Source organism: Monodelphis domestica, chromosome 8 (genome assembly GCF_027887165.1).
Source record: "Monodelphis domestica isolate mMonDom1 chromosome 8, mMonDom1.pri, whole genome shotgun sequence".
Classification (NCBI taxonomy): Eukaryota; Metazoa; Chordata; class Mammalia; order Didelphimorphia; family Didelphidae; genus Monodelphis; species Monodelphis domestica.
In genome coordinates, this window is record NC_077234.1 from 116864002 (window position 1) to 116890640 (window position 26639).

Below are 26639 nucleotides of genomic sequence, written 5' to 3' on the forward strand. Positions count from 1 at the left end.
CAACATGTATGCACCAAATGGCATAGCATCCAAATTTCTAAAGGAGAAACTAGTGGAACTAAAGGATGAAATAGATAGAAAAACCATACTAGTGGGAGACCTGAACCTTCCTCTATCAGAACTAGATAAATTGAACAAAAAAATAAATAAGAAAGAGGTAAGAGAAGTGAATGAAATCTTAGAAAAATTAGAGTTTGTAGATATGTGGAGAAAAATAAATAGAGACAAAAAGGAATATATCTTCTTTTCAGCAGCACATGGTACATTCACAAAGACTAACCATGCACTAGGACATAAAAACATTGCAAACAAGTGCAAAAGTGCAGAAATAATAAATGTACCTTTTCAGACCACAATGCAATGAAAATAATAATTAGTAAGTGTACATGGAGAGGTAAACAAAAAATTAATTGGAAATTAAACAATACGATTATCCAAAATCAATTAAAGAACAAATCATAGAAGTAATTAATAACTTCATTGAAGAAAATGACAATGATGAGACATCTTTTCAAAATCTATGGGATGTCACCAAAGCAGTACTCAGGGGGAAATTCATATCCTTGAGTTCATATATTAAGAAATTAGAGAGGGCAGAGGTCAATGAATTGGGCATGAAAATTTAAAAACTAGAAAATGAACAAATTAAAAATCCTCAGATGAAGACTAAATTAGAGATCCTAAAAATCAAAGGAGAAATTAATAAAATTGAAAGTCAAAGAACTATTGACTTAATAAATTAGACTAGAAGCTGGTTCTTTGAAAAAACAAATACAATAGACAAAGTACTGGTCAATCTAATTTAAAAAAGGAAAGAAAGAAACAAACCAAATCTATAGTATCAAAGATGAAAAGGAGATTCCTAGAGAATCAACTAAAAACTAGTAGAAATAATCAACAACCTTAGCAAAGTTAGAGGATACAAAATAAACCCACATAAGTCATCAGAATTTCTATATATCTCCAACACATCTCAGCAGCAAGAACTAGAAAGAGAAATTCCATTTTAAATCACCCTAGAAATATAAAATACTTAGAAATCTATCTGCTGAGATAAACATAAGAACTATATGATCTTAATTAGAAAACACGTTCCTCACAATTAAAACTAGATCTAAACAACTGGAAAAACACTAACTGCTCATGGGTAGTATGAGCTAACATAATATAAAAGGCAATCCCACCCAAACTAATTTACTTATTTAGTGCTATACGCATTGAACTACCAAAAAACTTTTTTACTTTGTTAGAAAAAAACATAACAAAGTTCATTTGGAAGAACAAAAGATCAAGGATATCCAGGGAAATAAATATCCAAAGGAAAAAAAAATGGGAAGGAAGGTGGCTTTGCAGGACCAGATCTCAAACTATATGATAAAGTAGTGATTATCAAAACAATATGGTACTGGCTAAGTGACAGAAAGGAGGATCAATGGAATAGACTTGAGGTATGTGGCCTTAGCAAGACAGTCTCTGATAAGCTGAAAGATCCCAGCTTTTGGAACAAAACCCTACTATTTGACAAAAACTGCTGGGAAAAATTGGAAAACAGTATGGGAAAGATTCGGTTTGGATCAACATCTCACACCATACACCAAGATAAACTTCGAATGGGTCAATAACTTGAATATAAAGAAGGAAACTATAAGTAAATTAAGTGAACACAGAATAGTACACATGTCAGAACTTTGGGAAAGGGAAGATTTTAAGACCAATCAAGAGTTAGAAAAAAATCACAAAATGTAAAATAAATAATTTTTATTACATTAAATTAAAATATTTTTGTACAAATAAAACACACAATAAATTGGGAAACAATCTTCATATCAAAAGCCTTTGACAAAGGTCTAATTACTCAAATTTATAAAGAGCTAAATCAATTGTACAAAAAAATCAAGCCATTCTCCAATTGACAAATGGGCAAGGGACGTGAATAGGCAGTTCTCAGATAAAGAAATCAAAACTATTAATAAGCACATGAAAAAGTGTTCTAAATCTCTTATAATCAGAGAAATGCAAATCAAAACATCTCTGAGGTATCACCTCACACCTAGAAAATTGGCTAACATAACAGCAATGGAAAGTAATAAATGCTGGAGGGGATGTGGTAAAGTTGGGACATTAATGCATTGCTGGTGGAGTTGTGAATTGATCCAATCATTGTGGAGGGCTATTTGGAACTATGCCCAAAGGGCACTAAAAACCTGCCCTTTGATCCAGCCATACCCCAAAGAGATAATAAGGAAAAAGACTTGTACAAGAATATTCATAGCTGCGCTCTTTGTGGTGGCAAAAAATTGGAAAATGAGGGGATGTCCTTCAATTGGGGAATGTTTGAACAAATTGTGGTATATGTTGGTGATGGGATACTATTGTGCTCAAAGAAATAATGAACTGGAGGAATTCCATGTGAATGGGAATGACCTTCAGGAATTGATGCGGAGTGAGAGGAGCAGAACCAGGAGAACTTTGTATACAGAGATTGATACACTGTGGTACAATTGAATGTAATGTACTTCTCCATTAGTGACAATGAAGTGATCCTGAATAATCAGAGGGATTCATGAGAAAGAACACTATCCTCATTCAGAAGAAAAACTGTGAAACAGAAGAAAAACAATTGCTTGATTACATGGGTTGATGGGAATATGATTGGGGATGTAGACTCTAAATGATCATCCTAGTGCAAACATCAACAACATGGAAATAGTTTCTGATCAAGTACACATGTAAAACCCAGTGGAATTGCGTGTTGGCTATGGGAAGGAAAGGGAGAAGGGGAGGGAAAGAATGTGATTCTTGTAACCAAGGAATAATGTTCTAAATTGACTAATGCAATAAATTTTTTAAAAACAGAATTCATATTAGAGACTTAATTTGCTCATCTGTAAAATGGGGATAATAATTGTGCCACTGTCACAGGGTTCTTTTAGGATAAAAGGAGACAACTGATATAAATTACTTTGCAAACCTTAAAGTGTTATATAATTAGTACTTTTGTTTTCTTGCCCTAATCTGTGATTTCCTTGGTATAGAGTCTTCCAAGTAAAAAATGATCCACCCATGTTGATCTTTGACTGTTATATGATTTCCAATCAATCAATAAATATTTATATATTTATTAAAAAATTAAATGCTATAAAAAGTTTAAACAATTGAGGTTGTTTCAGAAAGAAAACATTTAAAGCATTGCACATTTTTTCCATGCCTAATCCTGCTCATTTTCTTCCTACTGTTCAATTCTGGGATCAGCTCATTGTCCATATGCAGGGTCTGTCCAAGTTATATGTATTGATGGTCCAGTTTAATGGGCAATTAATACGATATTTTATTATACTTTGGACATTAGGCATTCTTTATCCACCTCATTTATCTTGTACAGATATAGTAGTTAAGCCAAATTCTTTTGAATGATTATGAATCTCACTTAAGTATTCTCTATAACATTACCAGTCTTGAAACAATTACCACAATGTTATTGATAAACAGGAGCATCTGGAAGATGCTATGTGATTTGTTACATCTCTTTGCCATGTGCATTTGCACTAGGTATCTTCCTTGACAGTGGCAGAAATTCTTTTGGAAAACATATGTCTCCTTATTTTAGATGTCATTTAATTAATAATCAGAATACTATATCATTAATGAAAGTTGCATCTTTCAAGATTAATGTATGATCTTAACATATTCACAAGAAACATCCTACTGAATGAATCCTGTGTGACTCTGTGTGTGACTGCTTTTTAAAATCAAGTGTGTGGATATGTGTGTTTAAATTCTTTACAAAAAATAAAATAAAAAGAATAAGGCCTTATATTCTCTATACCTTTCAATTATGTTTTTGTGATTTTGAAAAAAGTGGTGTGCTATAGAATTATATTAATAAAATTCTTCCTTTTTCTCATATTTTGGTGATGGTTGCCTTGTGTAAATTTACATATTGTTATTATAAATATTTTATAAATATGAGAAAATAACTCCATGTGCATGTAATTACTGAGGTCCTTTCCAATGCCCAGTAATGATCATATGCTCTATTAAGGTTATTTATGTTTGATAATAAGATCTCTAGTTCATCAGAAGAAAAGTCTATGTTACACAATCAAACTTAGTAAGGCAGCTTAGAAGCATTTTACCAAGTCATTTTAGTTGTGTCTTACTCTCTTTGACTTCATTTGGGTTTTTCTTGTAGTAGTTTGCCATTTCCTTCTTTTTCCAGATCATTTTATAGATGAGGAACTGAAGCAAGTTTAAGTGATGTGCCCATGGTTATATATCTACTATGTATCTGAGGCAAGATTTGAACTCATAAAAATGAATGTTCCCAATTCTAAGCCTACTGCTTTCTGCCCTGTGCCACCTAACTACATAAGTATTCTGCTAATGTTGCATTCAAGTAAGAATTCAGTTATAACTAGATATGTAGAAACATTAAAATCCTGTCTTTCTGTGGTTATTCATTTAAATCCACTCAAAGATCACTTTCTGCCAAATTATTTTTGGGATGTATATAATCCCAGAGAATCCTTCCAATCTCATTTTAAAATTCCATTCTTAAAGAATATATTAGCTTATCTACAGAAACACGGATTTGCAATAGTCCAGACAAAAACTAAGAGTCTATGGAAATATTACTGAAAAAATATAGTTTTGATTCACTGAAACTTCTATAGCGACTTGATACTTCATTGGGAATACAAATATTAAATCAAATTTACTAAAAATGCACATTTGCAAAGCTAATGGAATATTCAATATAATGAGATCATGGAGAATTATATGAACCACTTCCAAGAGAAAAGCTAATCTAATAGTTCTATGGAAAATTTCATATTTTATATTTGTGACACAAATATTTTATCATATTTTAAAATACTTTTTTGGAAGGATTTCATTAAGGACTTATGGAAAGAACTATGAAATGTTTGGACTCCTCTTTTTCTTCCTAAGGCTATGATTGGTTTTGTTTTTAGAAATGATTAGTTCCATGTAAGTTTGTAAATGTCACATCATAAGAAAGGGCAAATAAAAGTAACTAAAACCTATACAGACACTTCCGTGACCTTTGCTTTGTTCATTTTTCCAGATTCTCAAGAAAGTTTTTAGGATTTAGATTCTAATCATCCATTTTCTTTCTTTTTTACTGTTGAAATGGTTAGATGTACCTAAAAATTTCAGCTCAGGGCCTAATTTCTCTAGGTCAGATTCATGAACTCATTATCCTCCTTCATTTAGATACTTCCTTTATACCAATATGCTTGCAATGCATTTGGCTTTCTCAGTAAATAAGCAAAAAAAAAAAAGGAACCCAAAATTCTTGTTATAACTTATGGTATGTTTGAAATAGTCTTGCAGAAGAGGCTCAGTTTTTTGTGTATGGACATCATATTTTACATATCCTCAAGGTCTTGGGCATATATTCCTACAAGAAATAGGAATAGCTCACATTTCTATAGCCATTTTAAAGTTTACAAAGTATTCTACATATATTATCTCATTTGATCCTCAGAACAGCCCCTCTGAGATAAATGCATTGTCATCGCCATTTTACGGATGGGCAAACTTAGACTTATAGAGATTTAGAGACACGTCTAGGGTTGTACAGCTAGTTAATAGTTAGTAAGAATGTTCCTACTCATAGGTTAGTATTGGATCGATTGTAGAATGTTGTTGCTACAATAAGAAAAAACTATTTCCTTAAAAAAAAGGTCACAGCTGATCATAGAACAACTGCACCTGCTAAGAAAAAACAGATATGAAGAAATCAAGATTCATCCAAAAGAATGAGAGATTTTTAGAAAAGTTAGGTGTCTTGACCACAGAACTGGTTCTTGAAAACTAGGGCAAGGCTAACATGATGTCAAACTGAAAAACATCTCTATCGCAAACAAAAAGCTCAATTTTTAGAAAACTCTTTTTTAAATGTTACTTTTAGTTTTTGTTGTTTGTGCATGTATATGTTTGTGTGTATGTAAATGAGCACATATTTTAATAGTAACCATCTCTTCAGTGAATCAAGGGAAATATTGCTTATCTCCCTCTAGCTAGGAAAGACAAGGAACAAGTGATAATTGAACTCTGGAAAGAGAAAGATAATTGAACTCTGGAATGAGAAAGAAAGAACTCTGGAATGAGAAAGAAATGCCCTTATGAAGGCATTTTGGCAGAGATCAAGGGCAGAAAAATTGTTAACCTTTAGACAGAGGATGTTTCTTTACATTCATTAGAAAAGAAAAGAAGCCACAAGTTCTTTATTTTCAGATCTACCAGTTTTAGCAAAATCAGTCTACATTCCCTTACTAACTGGAACTTTCAGAAACATTTAAACAATGACTTCTCAGATTGATAATATTTGTAAGTATGCATATTGCTTTTAGAGCACTTAGAGTATATTCTTACTCAGTGCACATCCTCTCATTCAGAACTCCGCCACTCATTTCCTGGAGTTACCTAATGATTTACTATGATTGACAAGATCAATGACTTGGTAGTTGACATATACAATATCGAGGGAAGTGAAAAAATAATTAGATACTGTCTTCAGAACCTTCAGAATGCTTTGTCACTTACTTATTTTTACCTCTTCTCTGATGTTTACTAAATTTCATGTAATAGTAACTTACTTGATTATTATTGGATGAATGATGAAATGAATGATTGCTTTTGTCTATATCATACAAATACAAGATATGTGTGTGTTTCCAAACTGTGGGAATTTTAACAAGCATATTGGGAAACAATTTCATTTGAAATGACACAACCAGGACCTAGTCACTTTTTAACTGGGTTGTCAAGATTATTATATGACTACAGAATGATCTTTGTCTTTGAAAGCCTGACTTTTGAGACAGGAGATTCAGGTACCAATTGTATTCCCATTAGTGCTTTGGAAAACTGTTTTAGGTGCAAGGTCAAATTATCCTTTCATCTTATCAAAGTACTGAACCAGATGCTCAGAATAAGTAGTTTCATTAATCAGTAGTCTTATAGAAGAACAAAGGATGATTTGAAGGAGGCATTTATATGTGGGGATAATTTATCTTCTGCTTATTTTGTTTGATATCACATGGTAACTATCTGGGATTTGAAAAAAAACATATGAGATATTTTTTATTATATGAAAATGTACATGTGGATGATGGGGTGGGGGAAGCTTCCCACACTGTCTAGCCTCAATTTTCCCATTTTTTTTGTTTTGAGTTTTATTATTAAATTAAACAGATTCATAGTTCTTGAATATACCAGAAGCCCAGCAACAAATCTTAGGTAGTATAAGTTGGATTCAGAAAGAAATAATGAGCAATAGATTTTTTTTTAACAGTGAGCTACTAAAGAAGATAGTTTCAGACTAACTTCTATGTTAGTAAGTAGGTAAAAAAATTCCTATGCTCTTGTTCATTTATAATTAAATGTTAGCATGGACAAGCTTCAATACAATCGAAATCCATTTATGTATTCTCAAAAAAAGAAAAATAATTGCGAGGTAATCCCTTTTCTGCAAATTGAGATACAGTTCTGTCAAATGCTCCTGATATTAGTAAAAAATGAAAATGAAAAGAAAGCAAAATCTTCATGAGCTGAAAACTGTAGCTCTGTTAACTTGAGTTTTTACCTTTCAAAAAATAATACCAGATAAGTTCATAAGGATAACCAATGCAACTTTATGAATAATTCAAACCTTACAAGTTTGATTTTTTTATCATAATATCTTATATGTAGAATAAAATTTAACTCAATAAGTTTTTACTGTATAATACTCAACACTGAAACTTTAAAGTTTCTAGTTACATTTTGTTTTGGTTTCTTAGATCTGTCCTAGATAAAAGGATCTTGCTGCATCATTCTTTTAATGGGAATTGGGATCAATGAAGTAAATTTTCCTGAGGTGCTCCTTGGGTTCAACTTAAGCAATAATTCAAATATGCCCATATTTTCATTGAAAATGTGGAGATTGAGGAGAATATCAAAAAAGGTTTTAAGAAAAATTTTTTTTCGAGATTTGGAACTGAAAAATTCTTCCTGCTTCTCAGTTTTCATATTTCTATTGAAGACACCACAGTTCTTCTAGCAATTGAATTCTCAGTATATACACAACTGCTTAACTAATACATTTGTTCCCTGTGCTTGGAATGCAGGTCCTTCTCACCTCTGCCTTATCAAGTCCTTCTCTTCTTATAAGATATATTTGTATGAAATATGAATGAAAACTATATGAAAACTTTTCTGATTCTCCAACCTTTAGAGTCCTCCCTCCCAAAAAACCTTTGTTTCAATACTTTGTATGTGCATATATTTGTTAACTTTACATTTGTTATATATTTTACATGTATTGCTTCATGCATAGCTCCATTAGAATATAAGTTCATTGAAAGTTGTGATTTGTTGAACTAGTATCCCTAGCACTGAACTCAGTGCCTGCTACACTATAGATGTTTAATAAATGCTAATTGATTGAGAAAATGGCAGATAACTTGTAAATTTTATGGTTAGAGATCTTCAAAACTTTCTTCAAGAAGAAGCATAGAAAGCATTGAATTTGGCAAATGTCATAGCAAAAAATAGATGAATGAATTTGTGTAATTAATTTCTGTGCCCTAGAACTCCAGTTCCCAGGATCCTATGTTACTTCTCACATTACGTGCTGATGTAGGGAGTATATAAGTTTGGTGAAGCCCAACCTCTTGCTCTCTCTCTTTTAGTGATAGTGGGCTGTGGAGGTGAGGTGAAGTGAGAGGCAGCAGAACTTACTCACATGGATTTAATTTTGTTATATAATTAGGTTTATTTACTTCTATTTCTTTTTTATTCCTTTACTTCAAGTGATTATTAATAATCTCTATAAAATATGATTCTTGGAGTATTGGATATTAATTTAAATCCTACAGATTATATACAAAGAATTAAGAAAAGACTATTTACCATTATGGAAAATGATTTCAACCATTTGTCTAGGTGTAATCAAATCATTATAAAGCTTGAAAAAGCTGGAACAAAGACCAAAGTCATTGTGAAATTTGAGGAAACTGTAAAAATGAGAACATTTCCTTTCATGCTCAATAGGCCCAATATGTTATTCACATAAAGACTAAGGAGAGGCTAATAAAATTAGTTTTTCTCTTTCTTAACCTTTATGATTTTTGCCATTGAGAGTATCATACAATTTCTGAAATGCAATCTAGACTATTCTTATCCTTCTACTAAATTTTGATCTTGATCAAAGATATACATTCTTGTTCTGGATCAGTCCTGACTCAGGTCAATCCTGTGGTAGCTTAAAAATGATACTGGGACTAAGACAATTGTAGATAATTCAACATTTAATAAAAAGATTTACTTAACCATGGCAGTAAATTATTCATGAAGAATAAACACGGAAGACCTCTCAAGTTAAGTTGAGCAAAGCTCCTTTCAATGAGGTGGCCACTGATTTCAACCAGTTATTCATCAGAGAATTTCTATAGCTTTTTATAGTTTCTTTATAATTGGGAAATCAGAAAGTTTTATCAACATTTTTAATCTTTAGACTCCTGAACCAACTAAGGCTTATGGAAAAAACAAGTCTAACTTAAATAGTGAAAAGGGTAAATTTATGGTTGCACCTGAATATAATAATTATTGGTCACCAAGGATTTAATTTCTTCAATCCTAAATGAAACACTCAAGTCAGAATGGAATTTTATGGTGATTTAGTTACAATAGGAGGAAGAAATTAAGAAAGAGAGAGAGAGAAAGAGAGAGAGAGAAAGAGAGTTAACTCAAACTGCTCTGGCTCAGGCTGAGCCAGGCAGGAGTTCAAGGCCTTGGTGGAGGGCGGCCTTCCCTTGAGAGCCAAGGGAAAGGGGAGTCAGTCCTTTTCACTCATGTGACCAATTGAAGGAAGGTGTCTGTGGGAGCTCCTTCAATCTCGAGTTCCAGGATTGAACTAATGCCTAGCCCTCTCCACAGGAAGTGACAAGAACTTCAAAGGCAATTCTCTACATCACTTCCTGTGTCTCACATGTACCAATGGTGGCTCAAGCTTTGCTTAGGACAGCCCAGGGGACAGTCAGTCATTTCTGATTTGTCATTTCCTAGTACATGCCATTGTAGTGTGGGTGTGCACATCCCTGGGTGCTAGACTAAGCAAGATGGGTAAAATCTAAAAATTACAATCCCCCCTGATGATGATTGGGGTACTAATCACCTCAATTGATCACTAAACATAAGCGTCCTGCACCCCAAAAATTTCTAACTGCAGGTGTATACAAAATTTTGCCTTGTAAGAGGAAAAATACAATAGTTAGAGACAAGGGGGAAATAGAAGAAAGAGAGACAGCAAAACCATTTGGGGGGATGTAAAAATGGAGATTTTGAACCTTAGAATTTAATCCCCAGAAGTCCTTGGTATTTCCCAGAATTCCCTATAATATCACCTGAGTCTCCACCTGGGTGAGATCACAATTAGTATTTAACTGACAGTAATGTCTCCCTCTCTCTCTTCCATTCCATTGCAATGATGTAGTAAGTAAGCTAAGTGTGGGGATTCTGAATTGGCTAATCAGCCATGGGCACATGATTATTATTTTGTATCTTCTTTATTCCTTGATTCCTAATAATCCTTAATAAACCTCATAAAACATAATATTTTTATTACTAGATATCATTTAATTTTTACAATAGGTACATATCATAGAATAGTGTCCCTACCACACTCTACCTCTCAATAGTAAGGTCATTTACAAAGGACCTTTCACCAGTTAAATGATTTTGGGACTATTATTGGTCAAACTCCAAATTATAAGAAGCCTGATAGAGGCAGCAGTAATGAAAGAAAAGAAAAATCAAGGCAGAAACACAGCAAAAACAATAGTAACTCCCTGAAGGAGTAGATAAATCTAAGAGACTGTCAGAAAGGAGTGAGTCATGGGTCTAAAGGATTTAGCAAATATCCACAAAACCTTTTCTATTTATTTCCTTAGTGTCTTCATTCATAGCATCTAAGAGGGTTACAAGAATATGCTTGGGAACTCCATAACCTAGACAAATCATTTGATCTCTGGCTACTCTTTAAGGGTAACTAATGGTTATCTTGTTTAAGACACTTCCTCTTATAGTCATTTATTTTTTCTCTTCCCAGATATGCCAAAATTCTTTCTACCTCACAAGTCATCTTATAAACTAACTCTTGTGCAGATCCATAGCCTTAAGTTCATACTCTTATCCCAGAGAAGTAGCTGTAGATCTAGAGCAAATCTCTCTTCTGATAGGGCATTTCCCATTGGTTTTGCTTTTTCTCTCTTCTGAAGACCCCTACCTGCTATTATGAAAGATCAGACAACCTCGCAGCAAAAAATACATCATATATAATACTTAATATATCAAATCTAGCCTATTTGGACAACCTCTTAGCTTTATAAAAAGGTAAAAAAATATATATTCTCTATATCCTTTCCTGGAAAAAGTTAATTAATTCAAAATATTGCCTCAACAAAGATGCTAAATAGCCCAGAAAGCAATGAAGTCATTAAATACTTGGTTTTCTTGCTAAGCAAAGTAGCATGGTTTCCATGGATAAAACATGTTTAATTGATAAAGTCTTTGGCAAATTTTTACATAAAAAGATGTGACAGAATTAGAGTTAAAGTAGTATTAAAGATTGCAAGTGGTAAGAGCTTCACAAAATACTGAACAGCAGTGGAGAGAAAAACAGCCCAATTGGAAACCTAGTATTATTTCTAACAAAGTGAATCATATTGGGATCATTTACAGCTTGAACTATAAGAACAAGTAGAAGTAAAAACCAGTAGTCTTCCAGAATCTTGATAGCAATTTATGGTTATAGATAGTTCTGTAGCAATGTAGGATAAAGGAACTACCGTAGTTAGGCTTCATCTTCTCAGTACCCCGTCTCCTATGTGGCACTTAAAAAATTTGTAATTAGGAATTAATATATGTTACAGTGAGGATACAGAATTTAATGCTTAAGATAATAGACACAATATGAAAGGCATCTGGAGATAGAGTTTCCATATCTTTCAAAAAACTGAAGATTCTAAAAGAATGAAAATTATCTTATTGATTTTTTAAACTTCACTAATAATAAAATAGACACTTTAAACTCGTGTATTTTTTATCATCTCTTAAATTTATGGTTGGTTGGACTTAATATATTAATTGGTGGTCACCAGGGATTTAATTTATAAATCCCAAAATGAATTACTCAAGTTAATGGAATTTATGGTAGTTCATTTACAATAGAGGGAAGATATTAAGGAAGAGAGAAGAGTAGAGAGAGAGAGAGAGAGAGAGAGAGGGAGAGAGAGCTCTGGCTTCCTCTGAGTCAGGCAGAAATTCTCAGGCCCCACCCAGGGGAAAGGAGTCTCAAGACAATGGGTCTTTCTCAGAGGTTCATACCTACAGAAAGGGCAAGGAAACTAAGTCAGCCATTATACTCACCATGGCGACCTTCTAAAAAGAAAGCAATTTGAGGTCTCCTGCACATGCTCCTCCAGGTGTCTAGTTCCATAGCCAAGTGTCTTCATTCGAAGTCTGAGTGTCTGTCTTCCAGTCTCTCCTCCTCCAAGTGACTCTTCTTCATTCTTGATTCCTTCCTTGTGTGCTTCTGTTTCCTCTATTTAAAGAGCTTTTTCTCTTGTGTCACCTCCCCTAAATTTTTACCTCTATCAATCACAGCAGATGCTCCTCTCCAGGACTGTCCACTCAATGTATGAAATGGGTGTTACATCTTTTGTAGTTAGTTAACACTTTTTGTGGTTAGTTAACACCTTTGTATTTAGTTAACACCTTTTTTGGTTAGTTAGCACTTTTTTGTACTTAAAATGGGTAGATCTACTTTCAATACTGAGTAAACATTTTGGGGATTAAAATCTAAAAATAGACTGGGGATTACAGTTTAATCTTCACAATAAAGGAAGAGCTAAGTACCTTCCTTGTTACAATTAGGAGATAGCTAAATCCAATCTTCACAACTGTCTATATGATTCTCAGGTTTTCATCAAATGTACTATTCTTATACAAATATTTAGAGATGTATGAAGATTGATTGTAATAAGGAAGGTACTTAGCTCTTCCTTTATTGTGAAGATTAAATTGTAATTACCTGTCTATTTTTAGATTCTAATCCTCAAGGTGTAAGCCCAGTATTTAAATTAGGTCTACCCATTTTAACCACAAAAAGGTATGAACTAATTACAAAAGGTGTGAACTAAGCACAAAAAAGTATGAATACCCATTTCTTACATTGAGTGGGAGGTCTGTGAACTATGTGTGAAAGAGTGGGCAGTCCTGGTGTGGAGTGTCAGCTGTGATTGGTAGATGTAAATTTTAGGGATGTTAACACAAGAGGAAAAGGTGTTTAACTAGTGGAAACAGAGACACACAGAAATAAATCAGTCACTTGGGCTTCTAGTGAAGATGATTCAGTCACTCAGAGTTGGAGTGAAACACAGTCACTTGGGACTTGAGTGAAGACAGACACTTGAAGAAAGACTGGAAGACATACATTCAGATTTGGAGTGTACACACTTCGCTGTGGAACTGGACCCTTGGAGGAGCATGTGCAGTAGACTTCAGACTGCTTTCTTTTTAGAAGGTCACCTTCATGAGTGTAATAGATGACTTAGTTTCCTTGCCCTTTCTGGAGGTGTGAACCTCCGAGAAAGGCCCATTGTCTTGAGACTCCTTTTCCCTGACTGGTGCCTTAGAATTTCTAACTGGTTCAGAGGAAGCTGGAGCTTTCTCTCTCTCTCTCTCTCCCCTTTTCTCACTTCTTTAATATTTTCCTCTATTGTAAAATAAAGTACCATAGTTCCATTTACTTAAGTAATTCATTTTGGGATTTAGAAATTAAATCCCTGGCAACCACCAATAATATATTAAGTCCAACCAATAAAATTTAACACAGTCCATTATAGAAAATTCTCTATAGTATAGCAAATCTTCATAGTAAGACCTTTGAGTTCAGGGGGCATGTTTTCCTCTACCCATATGCTGGTCAGCACTATGTGGAATGCCTGGAGCACCTTTCCATTTAAGGCCTTGTACACCTCGGTTGGGATCCCGTCTTTACCGGGTGCCTTGCCTGTACTCATTTGTTTAATGGCTTTTTGGACTTCCTCTATTGAAGGAGGGATGCCAAGTTGTTCAATGGTGCACTTTTGGGGGATCTAGTCAAGGGCGCTTTGGTCAACTGAAGAGGGTTGGTTGAGAAGCTGACTGAAGTGTTCTTTCCACCTGTTGCTGATGCCTTTTTTTTTATCTTTTATGAGAGTGTCACTGTCAGAGGATAGCAAGGGAGTGGTGGTGGGTTTTAATGGCCCATAGACAGTCTTGAGGGCACTGAAAAATTGTTTGTAGTTTTTCACATCAGCAAACCACTGGATTTCTTCTGCCTTTTTTTCCCACCATTGGTCTTGCATCTTCCTGATCTCACACTGTGCCATGGCTTGAAGAGACTTGAATCTGTCCTTTTTAGGAGCAGAGTTTGGGTTATTTTGCCACTCCATAAAGGCTTTGTTCTTCTTTCTCAATAGGTCTTCAATAGCAGTGTTGTTCTCGTCGAACCAGTCCTGGTGGTTGCGTTGTTTGGGGCCTAGGACTGCCTTTGATGTTTCCTTCACTGAGTCTCTGAACTGGTTCCATTTCTCAGTTGAGCTTCCAGTGAGTGGTCCCTTGGCAGACAGCTTGTCGTCCAGGCAGGACTGGAATGTTTGCAAATAAGATGGATCTCTAAGACGACTCGTTGTAAAATGCGTGAACTGTCTGGGACTGTTTTGGATGGCGAGGCGCAATGCGCATTTGAAGAGTCACTCTAACCAATCGGTGGTCTGTCCAGCATTCAGCTCCTCTCATGGCTCTGGTGATCTTTACATCCTAGATGTCTCGCCGGTGTACAATGATGTAGTCAATGAGATGCCACTGTTTTGATCTTGGGTGCATTCATGTTGGTTTTTATTTGTTCGCCATTCTGAACACAGTGTTCGTGATGGTGAGTTCGAACTCTGAGCATTTGCTGAGTAGCAGTAGGCTGTTGTTGTTCATTTTGCCCACGCCGTGTTTGCCGAGTACTCCTTTCCATCTTTCATGGTCCTGTCCAACGCGGGCATTGAAGTCTCCCAGTAGTATCAGCTGTGTCATTTGTGGGCACTGAGTGCAGGATGGCACTCAGGTCAGAGTAGAATTGCTTGATGGTCTCCTCTGTGCTGGTCAGTTTAGGGGCATATGTGCTGATGATTGTGGCATTGTTGTTCTCGTCCAACCAGTCCTGGTGATTGTGTTGTTTGGGGCCTAGGACTGCCTTTGATGTTTCCTTCACTGCATCTCTGAACTGGTTCCATTTCTCGGTTGAGCTTCCAGTGAGTGGTCCCTTGGCAGATAGCTTATCATCCAGGCAGGACTGGAATGTTTGCAAATAAGATGGATCTCTAAGACGACTCACATTGTAAAATGCATGAACTCAGAGATGCCTCCATCTTAGCCCTATACAAGAACAAAGGCTCATGAACAGCCTGTGACAACTACAGAGGCATCTCACTACTCTCCACTGCCAGAAAGATCCTCGCCCGTGTTATACTCAACAGACTCCTGTCATTTGTTTCAGAGCAGAACCTGCCTGAAACACAATGTGGCTTCCGACCAGATTGCAGCACCATCGACATGGTCTTCATGGTGAGGCAAATGCAGGAAAAATGCCTTGAGCTGAACCTAAATCTCTACATTGTCTTCATAGACCTGACAAAGGTGTTTGACACAGTGAACAGGGATGCATTGTGGGTGATCCTCAGCAAGCTCGGTTGCCCAGCAAAATTCATCAAACTGATCTAGCTCTTTCATGTTGACATGACAGGGGAAGTCCTATCTGGTGGAGAGACTTTCGACCACTTCAACATCTCCAATGGCGTGAAACAAGGCTGTGTCCTTGCTCCGGTGCTATTCAACCTATACTTCACCCAAGTATTGCAACATGCTGTGATGGATCTAGACCTGGGCGTCTACATCAAATACCAACTGGATGGCTCACTATTCAACATTCACCTCCGGACTGCAAAAACAAAGACAACAGAGAGACTCATCCTGGAAACTCTCTTTGCAGATGACTGTGCTCTTATGTCCCACCAAGAAAATCATCTTCAAACCATTGTGGACAGTTTCTTCACCACAACAAAACTGTTTGGCCTGACTATTAGCCTCAGCAAAACAGAGGTGCTATTCCAACCTGCACCAGGGAGGCCAACTAAACAGCTGTGCATTATAATTGATGGCACGCAGCTTCTAACGTCAACACTTTCAAGTACCTGGGCAGCACCATCGCCAATGATGGGTCCCTAGACCATGAGATTAATGCCAGGATCCAAAAGGCCAGCCAGGCACTTGGGCGGCTGCGCTGCAAAGTCCTCTGAGGTAGTCTCTGCGAATGCCTCAAGGAGAGAAAGAGAGAAGATAGTATATTGGATTCCGCGGGGGGTGTGAAGGGGCTAGGTATGAGATGGTAGAAATGAGTCAGAAACCAGGCCGTGTTAATTACAATGGAGCCACAGCAGAACTCCCATCTCTCTGGACAACACAAAGGCATAATCCATCCAGTCATCCAAAATTAATACCAAACAGGTCAGGAGAAATGATATAGCTAGCTGAGAGATCAGCCTAGGTTCTTCAGACTATTTGCCAAGCCCGAACCTTACAGCTGAGAGAATAGGGTGCAGGCAATGGAATGAATTAGAAAGAGCTAGGTATTAGCACTGGAAAAGAAAGTACCTGGCCCAAGGCCAGGTCCCAGGTGAGAGAGATAGAGAAGTAAAGGAATTAACACAAACAAACTCTGAGGTGTCACCTCACACCTAGCAGATTGGATAACATGGCAGCAAAGGAAAGTAATGAATGCTGTAAGGGATGTGGCAAAATAGGGACATTAATACATTGCTGTTGGTGTTGTGAATTGATCCAACCATTATAGATGGCAATTTGGAACTATGCCCAAAGGGTGCTAAGAGACTATCTACCCTTTGATCTAGCCATAGCACTGCGGAGTTTGTTCCCCAAAGAGATAATAAAGAAGATTTGTACAAGAATATTCATAGCTGTGCTCTTTGTGGTAGCTAAAAATGAAAAATGAGCGAATGTTCTTCAATTGAGGAATGGCTGAACAAATTGTTGTACATGTTGGTGATGGAATATGATTGTGCTAAAAGGAATAGTAAAGTGGAGGAATTCTATGTGAACTGGAAAGAACTCCAGGAATTGATGCAGAGTGAAAGGAGCAGAACCAGGAGAACATTCTACCCAGAGACTGATACTTTGTGGTACAATTGAATGTAATGGACTTCTTCACTAACAGCAGTGCAATGATCCAGGACAATTTAACAGAGGAAATGGAAAAACAAAATGAATCTGCAGAAAAGCAAGAGGCTTGAAACTTTGGCAAGTGCCAATCAACTGAGATGGAGTTACAGTTCCATGGAATTTTGAAGGAAGTAGTTGGGCAGCTTGAGCTTTTTTGAGACTTACTTCTTCTCTGACTGTGGGGAGGAAGCCAGACTCTCTCTTGGTCAATTATTATTTATCTTACTGAGTACTGAGGAGACTTTTGAAGCTTAGCTCAGAGGAAACTCTGCCAATCATTTGCTATCAACATCTTCCCTTAGGGAAAAATAACTTTATTCCTGATTTGAGATCTCTAATCAATAGGAAAATATAGGAAATTAGGGAAACCTATTTTCCTCTCTCCCTCCCCCCCTACTCCCTCTCCTTATCTCCTCTATTTAAAAGAATAAAACCTCTTAGTTAAAGATTTGAGGGTGAGAGTTAGTTATTAAAAGAAAACTTCAACCATTCCTGAGAAGAGCACTCAAATCAGTTGAGAGGAGAACAGGAAGTGGTGTGTGTGTGGGAGGAGTTTAAGATCCAGTCTTTCCTCTAGCTTGCTTCCTGGTGTCCCTCTTCTATTACCATAAATCTCCTAAGAGAGGTATCTATTACAGCAATTATGAGAGACCTATGAGAAAGAACACCATCCACATTCAGAGGAAGAATTGTGGGAATAGAAACACAGAAGAAAAACCACTCCTTGATCACATGGGTTGATGGGGATATGATTGGGGATGTCAATTCTAAATGATCACACTAGTGCATATATCAATAATATGGAAATCGTTTTTGATCAATGACACATGTAAAACCCAGTGGAATTGTGAGTCAGCTATGGAAGAGAGGTGGGGATAGGGGACTGTAAAAGTTAAATTTAGTCTCTACTGATAAAAAATATCATATTTTATGAGGTTTAGTAAGATTATTAGAAATCAAGGAACTAAGAAAATACAAAATAAGAAAAGCACGTGCCTAGGGCTGTTTAGCCCATTCACAATTCACTTACATCTTGTTGCAATCTCTGAGTAGAGGAAGAGGAAGAAGTAGGCATTACAACAAGTTTAAATACAAATTGTGATCTTGCCCAGGTGTGGATCTCAGGTGAGATTATAGGGAATTCTGGGAAGTACCAAGGACTTCTGGGGATTGAAGTCTGGGGTTCAAATCTCCATTTTTACATCCCTCCCTTTGATCAATATTGGGAAACCAGTTTCCCCAAAAGGATCATGAAAACATAATCAACTTAAAGATGACAATAATTTGAGGATAAAAGGGAAAAAAAAGAATAAAACCAATAATTGCTAGATGCATTGACAAAAAAAAAACAGCTTGGGGGCAGTCCCCTTTGGCATAAAAGTATACATAAAAATAAATGTTCAATCAACAACACCCAAAGTTCATTCTTGATCTACTCGTGTAACTTGTGGTCTGGAGGCATCTTCATGATGTCTTCTCCAAATATTTCAGTTTCTGGATTCAGAGAGGCAGCATGTTTCTTAACCTAAAATTCTTCTCAAAAGGGATTTAAACTTTGCAATTTAAAATAATATTTTTACATTCCCCCCCTTGAAGAGGGTGATTGAAAAACACAGGGGTCATTTAGGGATACATGGCTGAGTTATGAGGTATATGAATCAATTGGCAAGAGAAATTAAAGACATCAGAAAAATCCAAATAAAAAATAAAAAAAGATAATTTCTGGATGAAATATAGGCTATCAAAGTCTTGTGTGCAACAATTCACATAAAGGAAAAATAAATCTATAACAGGTCCTTGAATCAGGGTCTAATTAAAATGATATCATCAAGTAATCATTTACCCAGTCAGTAGCCAGGAATACAGAAAGTTGACACATTATGAAAGACAGTAAAGGGATTAGATTATAGGACCCAGGTAGGAGCCAAATTAGGGATATTTGTAAGTATTTTCACAAAGAATGTAGATACACGGAAGGCCTACGTCTTAACATATGTTAAATTTCTCAACCTTGAGTCTTCACACTAGGTACAAGTCCTTTGTATTGGCTTAGAATTTTCATCAATCCTTCCTGGATTGGTTTCTTCTTCTTCTTTTTTTTTTTAGCCTGTGCTCTCTTGGCACAATTCAGGTTTAGCTTTGTGCTTCTTTGGCCATGGGCAATGGTTCTTTTTGTATTATATTGTCCTGGAATCAGATGGAATCATTAAGCAAAGTCCCATATATTTTTTTAAACAATTAGTGTCATCATTTTTATAGTGTCAAGTTTTTGGGACATGCATTGACATTATAGCAAATGTACTTTAAACTTATATTACTAATAAATCAAAAAGTTAAAGAAAATCTCAATACTGGTGACATGTGCTTCAAATATAAAAAAGGAGAGAAAAAAATAAAAGACTGAAATAATATATTGCACATGCAAGAAAAATCATTGACACCCTATGTCAGCTAAGAAAATATAGAATACAACATTTTCTCACCAAAAATGAGATCCATTTCATCTTCATATCTGGCCATGATCCACTGTGAGTACAAGTAAATGAACTTTACAAAGTAATAGTTTTGTTTTTTTTAAATAAAGAACAGTAGTGAGGACTTCCGGTCAAGATGGCGGCATAGAAGCAGCGAAAGTTCAGACCTCGGAAACCCTTCCTTACCGATTTCAAACGGAGTGCTCCTAGGACACTGAAATTCAAGCTGAACAACAGGATAGACTTGGGGAACCCACCTCCTGGACCTGAATCAAAAGGTACCGCACCCCAAAAGCCTGAACCCTAGATCACTCGGATCTAAGGTGTAGGCAGAAAGAAGGTCCCAGGACCCATCCCCCCCAACCCAAAGTGCTGAGCCCAAGGCAGCAGAGGGAACCTCAGGGCTCTGAGGACTCACCTTGAAAGCAACCTGAGCCAGTCTCAGAGGCGCCAAACACAGACGGCAGGGAAACATAGAGAGAAGGGGGAAGCCTGTAGCCCCCTGGCTGGGTCCTCCCAACTGAGTCTCAAGGGAGGTCCCAGCTTTAGGGCACCAGCTGAACCCAATCCCATCAGAAGCCCTCAGAGCTACTGAAAGGACAGAAAACTCAGGGCCGGCAAAGGGGTTGCTCCGAAGACCTTACCTTGAAAGTAACCTGGGCCAGTCTCCGGGCATTCAACACAGACTGTGGAGGAGGAGGTTGTTTTTTTTTTCTTTTTTTTTTTTGGCTCGGGGATCATTAGGCCCACACCACCTGAACCTAATCCCATCAGGAGCCCTCAGAGCTTCTGAAAGAACAAAAACCTCAGGGCCTGGGAAGGGCTTACCTTGAAAACAACCTGGGCCAGTCTCCAGGCAGTCAACACAGATTGTGGAGGAGGAGGTTTTTTGCTTCAGGGCTTATTTGGCCCAAACCAGGTGAACCTAATCCCATCACGAGCCCTCAGAGCCCAGGGAGGCCACACACCTTCCCCCTTAGAGAGCACTGTCTTCTGAAAAAACAGAAACCTAGAGGCAGAGTCAAGATGGCAGCCTAGAAGGAGCATAGACATGGCAGCCTGGCCAGAGATTTGGAGATCCTCCATATTTGCTCCAGCCGTCCAGGAAGTTTAAAACTCAGAGTAAACCCAGCCCAAATAAGCTGAACTCAATCCCATCAAAAGTCTCCAGAACATGGGGAAGCCCAGGCTCCCCACCCATCCTCATTGACTGCTGGAATTTAAGCCAATCAAAATCCTCCAAAGGACAGGAAAGCTCAAACCCCCAACAACCTTCCCCCAGAGATTACACCAAGAGATCTTCTGTTAAAGCTCCAAGAGGGAAGACCAATAGAAGTCCACAAAAAAAAAATGAGAGGAACAAGAGCACAGACAAATACAGGGAGTAAAGAAGGGGTGAATTTGAATGAACAAAGGAAAAAGAAGAAAGAAACTACAATAGACAGCTACTACTCAGCAAATAGAACAGAGGGGGAGAGATCAGCAAACGATAAACCAGAAATCCCAGAGAATTGGATACAGGCTGTGGAAGAACTCAAAACACAACTAAGAGAGGCTGAAGACAATTGGGAAAAGAACTTAAAAATTACAATAAGTATTCTGGAAACAGAGGCACTTGAACTAAAACAAGAAAATAGTGTCCTGAAAGCTAAAATCATCCAGCTGGAAAATGAGGCAAAGGAGATGAAAGATGAGGCAAAGGAGATGAAAGATGAGGTAAAGAGGATGTAAGACGATCTTCAAAGAAAATCAGACTCGAAGGAAAAAGACGACCAAAAAGCCAGAGAAAAATCCAATCTTTAAGAACCAGAATAAAACAACTAGAATCAAGTGACCTCACAAGGCAGCAGGACACTATAAAACAAAACAAAAAGAATGAAAAAATTGAGGAAAATGTGAAGCATCTCATTCACAAAACAGGCGATTTAGAAAATTGTTCAAGAAGAGACAATTTAAGAATAATTGGACGACCAGAAGACCATGACAAAAGAAAAAGCCTGGACATAATACTAGAGGAAATTATCCAGGAAAACTGTCCTGAGATCCTAGAACAAGAGGGGAAAGTGGAGATTGAAAGAATCCACAGATCACCCCCTGTATTTAACCCCCAACTGACAACACCAAGAAATGTTATAGTCAAATTCAAAAACAATCAGATGAAAGAACAGATATTACAAGCTGCCAAGAAGAAGCCATTCAGATTCCATGGATACATGGTGAGGATAACACAGGATCTGTCTGCATCCACACTGAAGGACCGAAAGGAATGGAATATGATATTCTGGAAAGCAAGGGAACTAGGTCTCTAGCCAATAATAAAATGCCCATCAAAACTGACTATTTTCTTACAGGGGAAAGTATGGTCATTTAACACAACAGAAGAGTTCCAAGCATTCATAAATAAAAGACTAGACCTGAACAGAAAATTTGAAGTCCAACCACAGAACTCAAGAGAATCATCAAAAGGTAATTAAAAAAGAGGGGAAAACAACAACAACAACAAAAATTTTAAGAGACTCAATAAGTTAAAATGATATGTATCCCTATAAGAAAAGAGGTCATTGGTAACTCTTAAAACTGTAGCTATCACCTGAGCAGCTAGAAGAATTACACTTGGAAGGAACAGTGACAAACTGTATAGGATGAAAGGACAAGACATCAATAGGTATATAGATATATGCATGCATAAATACATATACATGTGCATACATATATATATATATATATATATATATATACATGACTAAAGCTAAAAAAGAGGTTATGACTAAAATAAATGGGAAAAGAAACAAATGGGGGTAAATTTATATGTCACAAAGAAGCTCATGGCGGGAGGGGGAAGAACATCGATACATTGGAAGGGTAAAGAGGTTGGAGATAGGAAATACTCAACTCTTACGTACTTTGAAACTGACCCAAAGAGGGAAGAACAATCCAAGCCATTGAGGTAAAGAATAGATTTGCGCCCTATAGGGGAGCAGAAGGTTAAAAAACAGACTAGTGGGAAGGGAAGCAGTACAAGGGAGGGAGAGAGTGGGGGGAAATTGTAAAAACACTACAGGGGAAAATAAGGGAGGGAATAAGAAGGGAGGAGAGTAGAAAGGGAAGTAAAATAAGGGGGAGAACTGGGGGGGACTGACTATAAACAAACATTGGTATAGAAGGAAATAGTGAAAGAAGAAAAGGCAGGATCAGGAGTAGAAATCAAAAGGCTGGGAAATACACAGCTAGTAATCATAACTCTGAATGTGAATGGAATGAACCCACCCATAAAACGCAAGCGAATAGCAGAGTGGATTAGAACCCAAAACCCTACCATATACTGTCTGCAAGAAACACACATGAGGAAGGTAGATACGAATAGGGTGAAAGTAAGAGGATGGAGCCAAATCTATTGGGCATCAAATGATAAAAAGAAGGCAGGAGTAGCAATCATGATATCAGACAAAGCCAAAGTAAAAATAAATCTAGTTAAAAGAGATAGGGAAGGTAATTACATCCTGATAAAAGGCAGTATAGACAAAGAGGAAATATCTGTACTCAATATGTATGCACCAAATGGCAGAGCATCCAAATTTTTAAAGGAGAAACTAGAGGAGCTCAAGGATGAAATTGATAGAAAAACTATACGAGTGGGAGATCTGAACCTTCCCCTATTTGAACTAGATAAACCAAACCAAAAAATAAATAAGAAAGAGGTGAGAGAAGCAAATGAAATCTTGGAAAAATTAGAGTTAGTAGACATATGGAGAAAAATAAATAGGGACAAAAAGGAATACACCTTCCTTTCAGCAGTCCATGGTGCATTCACAAAAATTGACCATGTACTAGGGCACAAAATCATTGCAAACAAGTGCAAAAGGGCAGAAATAATAAATGCAACCTTCTCAGACCACAGTACAATAAAAATAATAATTAGTAATGGTACATGGATAAATAAATCAAAAATTAATTGGAAATTAAACAATATAATTCTCCAAAACCATCTAGTTAAAGAAAAATCATAGAAACAATTAATAACTTCATTGAAGAAAATGACAAAGGTGAGACATCCTTTCAAAACCTATGGGATGCAGCAAAGCAGTACTCAGGAGGAAATTTATATCCTTGAATTCATATATAAACAAATGAAGAAGGGCAGGGGTCAATGAATTGGGCATGCAAATTAAAAAACTAGAAAGTGAACAAATTAAAAGCCCTCAGATGAAGACTAAATTAGAGATCCTAAAAATCAAAGGAGAAATTAATAAAATTGAAAGTCAAAGAACTATTGATTTAATAAATAAGACTAGAAGCTGATACTTTGAAAAAACAAATAAAATAGACAAAGTACTAGTCAGTCTAATTTAAAAAAGGAAAGAAAAAAAACCAAATTGACAGTATCCAAGATGAAAAGGGAGACCTCACCTCTAATGAAGAGGAAATCAAGGCAATCATTAAAAACTACTATGCCCAATTATATGGCAAAATATGGCAATCTAAGTGATATGGATGAATACTTAAAAAAATATAAATTGCCTAGACTAAAAGAAGAAGAAATAGATTTCTTAAATAATCCCATATCAGAAAAAGAAATTGAACAAGTCATCAAAGAACTTCCTAAGAAAAAATCCATAGGTCTAGACGGATTCACAAATGAATTCTATGAAACATTCAAAGAACAGCTAACACCAGTACTATACAAACTATTTGACAGAATAAGCCAAGAAGGGGTTCTACCAAATTCTTTTTATGACACAAACATGGTACTGATCCCAAAGCCAGGCAGGTTAAAAACAGAGAAAGAAAACTATAGACCAATCTCTCTAATGAATATAGATACAAAAATCTTAAATAGGATACTAGCAAAAAGACTCCAGCAAGTCATCACAAGTGTTATCCACTACGATCAGGTGGGATTCATACCAGGAATGCAAGGATGGTTCAATATTAGGAAAACCATCCACATAATTGACCACATCAATAAGCAAACCAACAAGAACCACATGATTATCTCAATAGATGCAGAAAAATCCTTTGATAAAATACAACACCCATTCCTACTAAAAACACTAGAAAGCATAGGAATAGAAGGGTCGTTCCTAAAAATAATAAACAGTATATATCTAAAACCATCAACTAATATCATCTGCAATGGGGATAAACTAAATCCATTCCCATTAAGATCAGAAGTGAAACAAGGATGCCCATTATCACCTTTATTATTTAATATTTTACTAGAAACACTAGCAGTAGCAATTAGAGAAGAAAAAGAAATTGAAGGTATTAAAATTGGCAATGAGGAGACCAAGCTGTCACTCTTTGCTGATGATATGATGATTTACTTAAAGAATCCTAGGGAATCAACCAAAAAGGTAATCAAAATAATCAACAAGTTTAGCAAAGTTGCAGGATACAAAATAAAACCACATAAGTCATCAGCATTTCTATATATCTCCAACCCAGTTCAGCAGCAAGAATTAGAAAGAGAAATTCCATTTAAAGTCTCCCAAGACAATATAAAATGCTTAGGAATCTATCTGCCAAGACAAACACAGGAACTATATGAACACAACTACAAAACACTCTCCACACAATTAAAACTAGATCTAAACAATTGGAAAAACATTGATTGCTCATGGGTGGGACGAGCTAACATAATAAAAATGACCATCCTTCCCAAAATTATATATCTATTTAGTGCCATACCCATTGAAATATCAAAAAAAGTATTTTACTGAATTAGAGAAAATGATAACAAAGTTCATTTGGAAGAATACAGGATCAAGGATATCCAGGGAAATTATGAAAAAAAAATACAAAGGAAGGTGGCCTTGCAGTCCCAGATCTCAAACTATATTACAAAGCAGCGGTCATCACAACAATTTGGTACTGGCTAAGAGACAGAAAGGAGGATCAGTGGAATGGACTTGGGGTAAATTACCTCAGTAAGACAGTTTTTGACAAACCCAAAGACCCCAGCTTTTGGGAGAAAAATCCAGTATTTGGTAAAAACTGCTGAGAGAATTGGAAGATAGTGTGGGAGAGATTAGGTTTGGATCAACACCTCACACCCTACACCAAGATAAACTCAGAATGGGCGAATGACTTGAATGTAAAGAAGGAAACTATAAGTAAATTAGGTGAACACAGAATAGTATACATGTCAGACCTTTGGGAAAGGAAAGATTTTAAAACCAAGCAAGACTTAGATAGAGTCACAAAATGCAAAATAAATAATTTTGACTACATCAAATAAAAAATTTTTGTACAAACAAAACCAATGTAACTAAAATTAGAAGGAAAACAACAAATTGGGAAATGATCTTCATAACAAAAACCTCTGACAAAGGTCTAATTACTCAAATCTATAAAAAGCTAAACCAGTTGTACAAAAAATCAAGCCATTCTCCAATTGAAAAATGGGGAAGGGACATGAATAGGCAATTTTCAGCTAAAGAAATCAAGACTATTAATAAGCACGTGAAAAAGTGTTCTAGATCTCTTATAATCATAGATGCAAATCAAAACAACTCTGAGTTATCACCTCACACCTAGCACATTGTTCAACATAACAGCAAAGGAAAGTAATGAATGCTGGAGGGGGTGTGGCAAAGTAGGGACATTAATGCATTGCTGGTGGAGTTGTGAATTGATCCAACCATTCTGGAGGGCAATTTGGAACTATGTCCAAAGGGCGATAAAAGACTGTCTGCCCTTTGATCCATCCATAGCACTGCTGGGTTTGTACCCCATAGAGATAATAAGAAAAAAGACTTGTACAAGAATATTCATAGCTGCGCTCTTTGTGGTGGCCAAAAATTGGAAAATGAGGGGATGCCTGAAATA

General features: G+C 36.3%; 1 pseudogene; it reads right to left on the reverse strand.

The window, feature by feature from the left end:
• Window positions 1–26639, reverse strand: part of LOC130455958 (60S ribosomal protein L7-like) — a 73916-nt pseudogene that overhangs the window by 46941 nt on the left and 336 nt on the right.